Here is a 6,000-nt window from a genome sequence, read left to right on the forward strand (position 1 = left end):
CACATCCTCTCATGCACAAGACATTCTAGAAATTCTTCCCTTGAATTACCAAATGCAAAACTTATTGCTCTTTGCATTTGGGTGTCTCTTGAAACCCTTGCATATGATCACCACTTGAAACCATGTTGCCCTAAGTGAGTTGGATACGTTGGGTTGGATGCATATTTCCTCAGCATCAATGTCATCACTATTAATCCAATGCTTGAATCTACAAATTCATTTCTTTGCAAGGATGCTACATCTTCTTCCAAACACCTCAGCCCTAGTGGGGACCTAAATGACCATGCCCAAAATATATTTTCTTCCCTATCAATTAGTAATTCCTCCCTAAGTACCTCTATTTTGTTTACATTTTATTTCCATGACTGTTGGGCTCCCAAGATATGCAACGTCTTGAGTGTTTGATTGCTAGTATGTCCATTAACATTGGAGCCCATGTGGCCTTTTTGTTGGGGCTTAGAGAGATGATTTGGTCATCAAGTTTCATTAACCACAATCCCCCCTCCTCCTTAGACATTTTCAGAGTTTGCATTACAATTGGTTCTAAGTTTTTTTTTTTTGTTTTGACTTCCCCCATAGGAAGGCTCCTATCATGGAGTCCCACTCTTTTGTAGTATTCGGTTCCAAGTCATTAAGGGTAGGTAGAAGTTAATTACTAGGAAGATAAAGATGTTCAAAGTTTTGAGTTTCACATGTAAGGGCCACCCTATTTTATTTAACTTCTATATTTTCTCCCTCATTTTATCCATGATCCATACAACCCTGCTACATTCATGTGCCCCAATCCCCAATGGATATCCTAAATATCTGAAAATGCATCCTTTTCTAGTGACATTGCCTTTCCAACCCAGCGCCTCTAAGTCATCCATAATGATTGGAGAATCTAGCTACAGCTCGAAAGGTTTCTAGTAGTGTTAAGGCCTTGTTCATATTGTCCTTCTTGGCTTCTAGGGTCATTAGCAAATTGTTTGCATAGCCCTAATCCATGAGTTTTTTATGCATATATTTCACCCACACAATTTCTCTTGATTCAATTGCTTTATCCAATAGATAGAAAAATGGGTGTGATGCTAGGGCAAATAGGAGAGGGCTTAAGGGGTAGCCTTGCCGCACCACTCTTCCAATCTTGATTGGATCCAATAAGAGCCTATCCAAAGAGATGAATGCCTCCCTTCCTTCTGAGAGCATGAATGGAAGGTTAGCTATCCTTTCATTAAACCCCATTTTTAGCATAGTGTGTTTGATAATACTCCAATTGACTCTATCAAAAGCTTTCTCAATATGCAATTGAAGAAAGACAGTTTTCTGCTTCATGGCTTGAGGCCATTATGTAGGCATCATTACATTTAGCACATTATCTGTGATGTTTCTATCACTTATGAGCCTATATTGACTTGCATTGATATGCTTATTCATGAGAGGCTTTAGTCTTTGCAGCATTTCCTTGGAGAAGATCTTGTAGACCATGTGAGAGCAGATTTTTAGAGCCCATTTTTGAAGTGAAAAAGTGGCTCAGGAGGCGTAAAAGACCAAATTTTCATGGAAAATGAAACAATTGCGAATCGACGAGCTAGAGTTGTCCTAGATAGAGTTCAATGCCAGGAATGCAATGCAAGTCTTGCTTCATCGATCAGAATCTATTTGACCCCCCATTTAATTCTTACAAGGTTTTGCGTTATAAAGTAGCTATGTGATTTGAGAACCGGAAAGTGCATGAGGGAGGCTAGGTTGATAGATTTTGATGCCACGGAGTCGGCTATCCAATCAAATCCCGATTCTGAGTTTTTTTGCCCCCCCAAAATGGTTGAAACCATTTATGTCCAAGTGTGAACATGAGAAAGTAAATTTGATATTTTAAGGCTTAGTGTTAATCACTTGATTAAAAGAGAGAATAAACTCATTTCTTCATCATGATGAGAGGAGTGGGCATCATTTTTCGGCGCATCCTTTCATGGCACAAAAATGGGTTTTCTTGGTCATTAGAATAAAGAGGAATGCTTTGGGGCATGAGATCCCAATTTTCTTCGCCATCAATCACTGTAGGAATGAGCAGAAATGATGGATTCTATGAAGAGAATTGATTTTAGTCTTTCTCTTTGCTCTCTCCTCTTGTCGTGTGTTTCCATCATTGTTGATTCTATGAGAGAAGGGGGTGGACTGAGATGAGAGATTTTGATAATGGGACGATGCTAGAGCGTGGAGGAGCATAGATCGAGATTGGAAGGAGCGTCAACGACTATTGGGAAGCATCAATGGGCCTCCAATTACGAGATGCGTACAATATAAAGTGCGGGTTCTTTGAGTAAGTTGTAAATTTAATTGTTTTATGATAAATTCCATTGATAAATGGTTGTTAATGCTGTGATTTATTAGAAGTGTTAAGGAAATCAAGTACAATCAATCATTTAATCATTCTTTTATAAACACGCAAACCCTGTAACATTATAGTTTTAAGGAAAATTGTGAGTTTTTGGGTTTTATTGTGAATATGGTGTTCACATGGAATGGAATGTGATAGAAAAATAATTATCAGCAAGATTAATTATTCTATATTAGTAAATCATAAAATATTAATATTTATCAATGAATAAATATAGAAAATTAAAAATAAGGAAGAAAAATGTGTTTTTTGCATCCAGAAATAGAAAAAAGTTACATTTGTGTTTGTGAACGTATGATAAGGTTGAGGTATGAGGGTGAGCCTCAATTCTGAGCCTCAATTCAACCACATTAGAAAATGCTCTCTAAACCTACCATCGAATGCACACCCTTAAGCGATAGAGAGAAGAAGGGTGTTAAGGGCTGGTAATATGCTGACTTCTGATTTTTTTTAATGCATGGCATACATGTCACATGTGGTTTAAAAATTAAGAGGGTCCAATGTAGCATTAGTATGCTTGGTGCTAGCCCTATGCAACGCATCAATCTCATTTAGAGTAAAGGCATGAAAAGAAATGTTTTTGCACCTTCACAATGCTAGTTGTTGATGGAAAAAATATTTGAGCACTATAAACCATATACAATTGCATTGCACGCAACACATGGTATCATCCTAAATGCACAACAATTGTTTCATAAACAATGACTCACATTGAGGAGGTGAGATACCCTAAGCTATAGGGTTAGTGGTTCATTTCCTTTGGGGACTATGCAGTGAGGTATATATTTCATCTCCTGAAACAACTAATTAAAAGAGTGGAGCATGTATCAAATGTGTTCTATGTATGAGCAGTGCATCTTGGGGCTAATCCTCGAGGTGTAAGAGAGTCGTAGTGGAGCCACGATAATCAGTCAAGGGGTGCTTCCTTTGTCTGTGCTTACGTGGTGTATTACACCAATATGTGCAGGGACTCCCTTTGAGGAGTGTAGGAAGGGTTATCCATTGGATTACAATACATACAAATGTAAAGTTCTACATAAGAGATTAGGGTAGTATACCTCTTAGATGCTCTTGGCCGAGAGGCCATGAGGGGTGTAGTGGGACCTCACGCTCAACTGCCAAGTCCCACGGACCGCTTATTGTTTCAAGCGTTTCAAACGAGCTCTCATGGCTATCTCCCACCTAGCCGACGTGCCGTCGATCCTCTCGGGGTGCTGAGCTTACCTTGATGCCGAAATGAGTTGCATCCTCTCTCGCACATGCTGGTAGCTCCACGATCCTAGATGCTAGCTCAAGCATCCTCAAGCCTCCTCCATCTCCAAGCTCCATCCACCATAGCCGTACGCGCGAGGAAAGAGAAGAGAAGAGAAGAGAGAAGAGGAGATGGTGAAGAGCTTTACCCTCTTGATCCCTCACTCCCACACACTCACTCACTCCTTCACACTCTCACACTCCCTCTCTCAAGAGCACACACACAAGAAAGGTGAAGAGAAGAAGAGAAGAAGAGAGGACTCTTGTTAGCCACACACCAAAGAATGAGCTTCCATTTACTTTTTGAACTTTATATACAAGCCCTAAAATCCCATGGGCACCCATCCCTTTTTACATGACCGGTTGTTGTGGCAAGGTCCCTTTTTCTAATTCCCTCTTCTTGCTTCATGCCCTAAGCCTATACCCGTCTATTCTTTTACAAATGGTACAAGAGGGAGCCTGGCACTCTTTTACAAGAGTTTTTTGAGTTTTTTGAGGTGCCTTTCATTTAAAATTGTGTTTTTTGCCTCAGCTTAGCTTTAGGGGCTGCCTCTATGCCTTTGCTCTTTTTCCATCATTTTTCCGCTTTTTCCTTTATTTTTTTGCCATCTAGAATTGAGGTTAACATTACCCCCCTCCGAGACGGGTGCCAGTCCCATGGCACTTCTAGCTGTTTGTTGGGAAAGGGTAGGTGGTTGGCAATTTGTTGGTCAGGTGATGGTAGGGCCACATGTGAACTTAGATGCTTTGGAAGCTTTGGCAATGATGGTTGACGGAGAAGCCAATCAAATGTCAAGTGGAAGATGGGGCCTCCGAAGTTAGTGATTTGCCGCATTTTGTAGTACCTGAAAGGAGAAGGTGCGATGCTCTACCTAAGGGGAGTGTCTACTTACTATGTGGTGCATTGTGCTCGTGCTCGTGGAACGGGGAGCTGGGTCTAACCACAAGTAGGCCTCGGTGATATCTTACATTTGAGGACCCCGTTCATGCGATAGGGAGGTGCGATGTGTGTAGCGTAGGGTGACAGATCTAACCATAGGCGAGTGTTACCTCCCTAGGTATGTCCTGCCCTTGATGTGCCCTAAGCGTGAAGTGGGGGTCAAAAAGGGGCTAGGGGGTTAGGAGTGGAGCCGGCCGACCGAAGCCACCAGACATGCCTAACTTGAGGACCCCTAGGTGCAGTGATCGTGTCCTGTGTGGTCCTGGTTGTGTCTTCATGTGAGTCTTTCTTTCCATGTCTTTTTCTTTTTGTGATGTGTTTTCTTGCCTTCCTTTCTTTCTTTTATTTTTCTTTTCTTTTATTTTTCTTTTTCTCCTTTTTTAAAAAAACATTTTATTAAGCCAAGATGATAGCCAGTTTCTAACTTTCATCGTCAGAGTGAGGTGGAGAAGGTGGCCGGATAGATTTGCTCAAAAACTACAAGCTCTACATGTATCCCTTGAGTTTCATGCGAACATGGAGTGAAGTGGTGGAGAGGAAGGGGATGGTTACATCAGGTGAACTAGCTATCGTTCATATCTTCAAGAAGAGCTAGGTAAAAAGAAGGTAGAAGGCTAGCTCTCATCATCAAGCGTGTCATGGCGTAGCTATCGATAGCCTTAGGATCAAAAAAGAGGGGTGGGAGGCCACATTCTTGTGGGATAGGGTCCTGCTTAAGTAAGAGTTTAAGAAGCCTAAGGTAGTTACATGTGGTTATGAAGGCTGGATCGAGGCAAGAGGAAAAGTCGGCGAGGAAGCAAGTCATGGAAACGTCTACGCTTTCAAAGGTGAAGGTGAGAGCTTGTTCAAAAGAGGCACATTTAGGATTATAGATAATGGGAAAGTCATAGCATCCATGGAGGGTAGTGTCAAAATCCACTCCTACCCTACGAGGGTACGCCATAAATGTAAGGTTGTTCCTCTCGTAGGGTAAGGTGTTTCAAAAGGCCATCTAGGCGAGCATGCTAATGTCGCACACCCATCTCCTCCACATGGGCGAGCAATTATAGCCTTGTATAGAATGTGGCACTTCAAAGACCTTATTCTGCCAAAAGTCTGCCTCTTCGGTCCCCCAGAGAGTGGGATTATTTTCTCTCTCTCCCAGCCATTGCTGGCCTAGTCGACTTCCAATCACAATCACTTCCTCCACTACTTTAAGTGGCATGACTCTCCTCAGGCTGTTGGGCATAAGGAAGCTAAAGGAGAAGGGTTTTCTGTTGCTTTCGTGTCGCTCCCAAACTATTAATTCAGTGTGAAAACCTGCTAGGAGGTCATCTGGGCATGGTGGTAGGGGTGCAGATGGTTGCACGATTGGCTTGGCTCTCATTTGTTTCGTGGTTTCTTCCGCCAGTTTCTTTCTCCTTTCCCTGAGGGCGACTTATCTTTCCGA

Source organism: Lygodium microphyllum, chromosome 16 (assembly GCF_053477565.2).
Source record: "Lygodium microphyllum isolate KBCC chromosome 16, Lygodium_microphyllum_v1.1.10, whole genome shotgun sequence".
Classification (NCBI taxonomy): domain Eukaryota; kingdom Viridiplantae; phylum Streptophyta; class Polypodiopsida; order Schizaeales; family Lygodiaceae; genus Lygodium; species Lygodium microphyllum.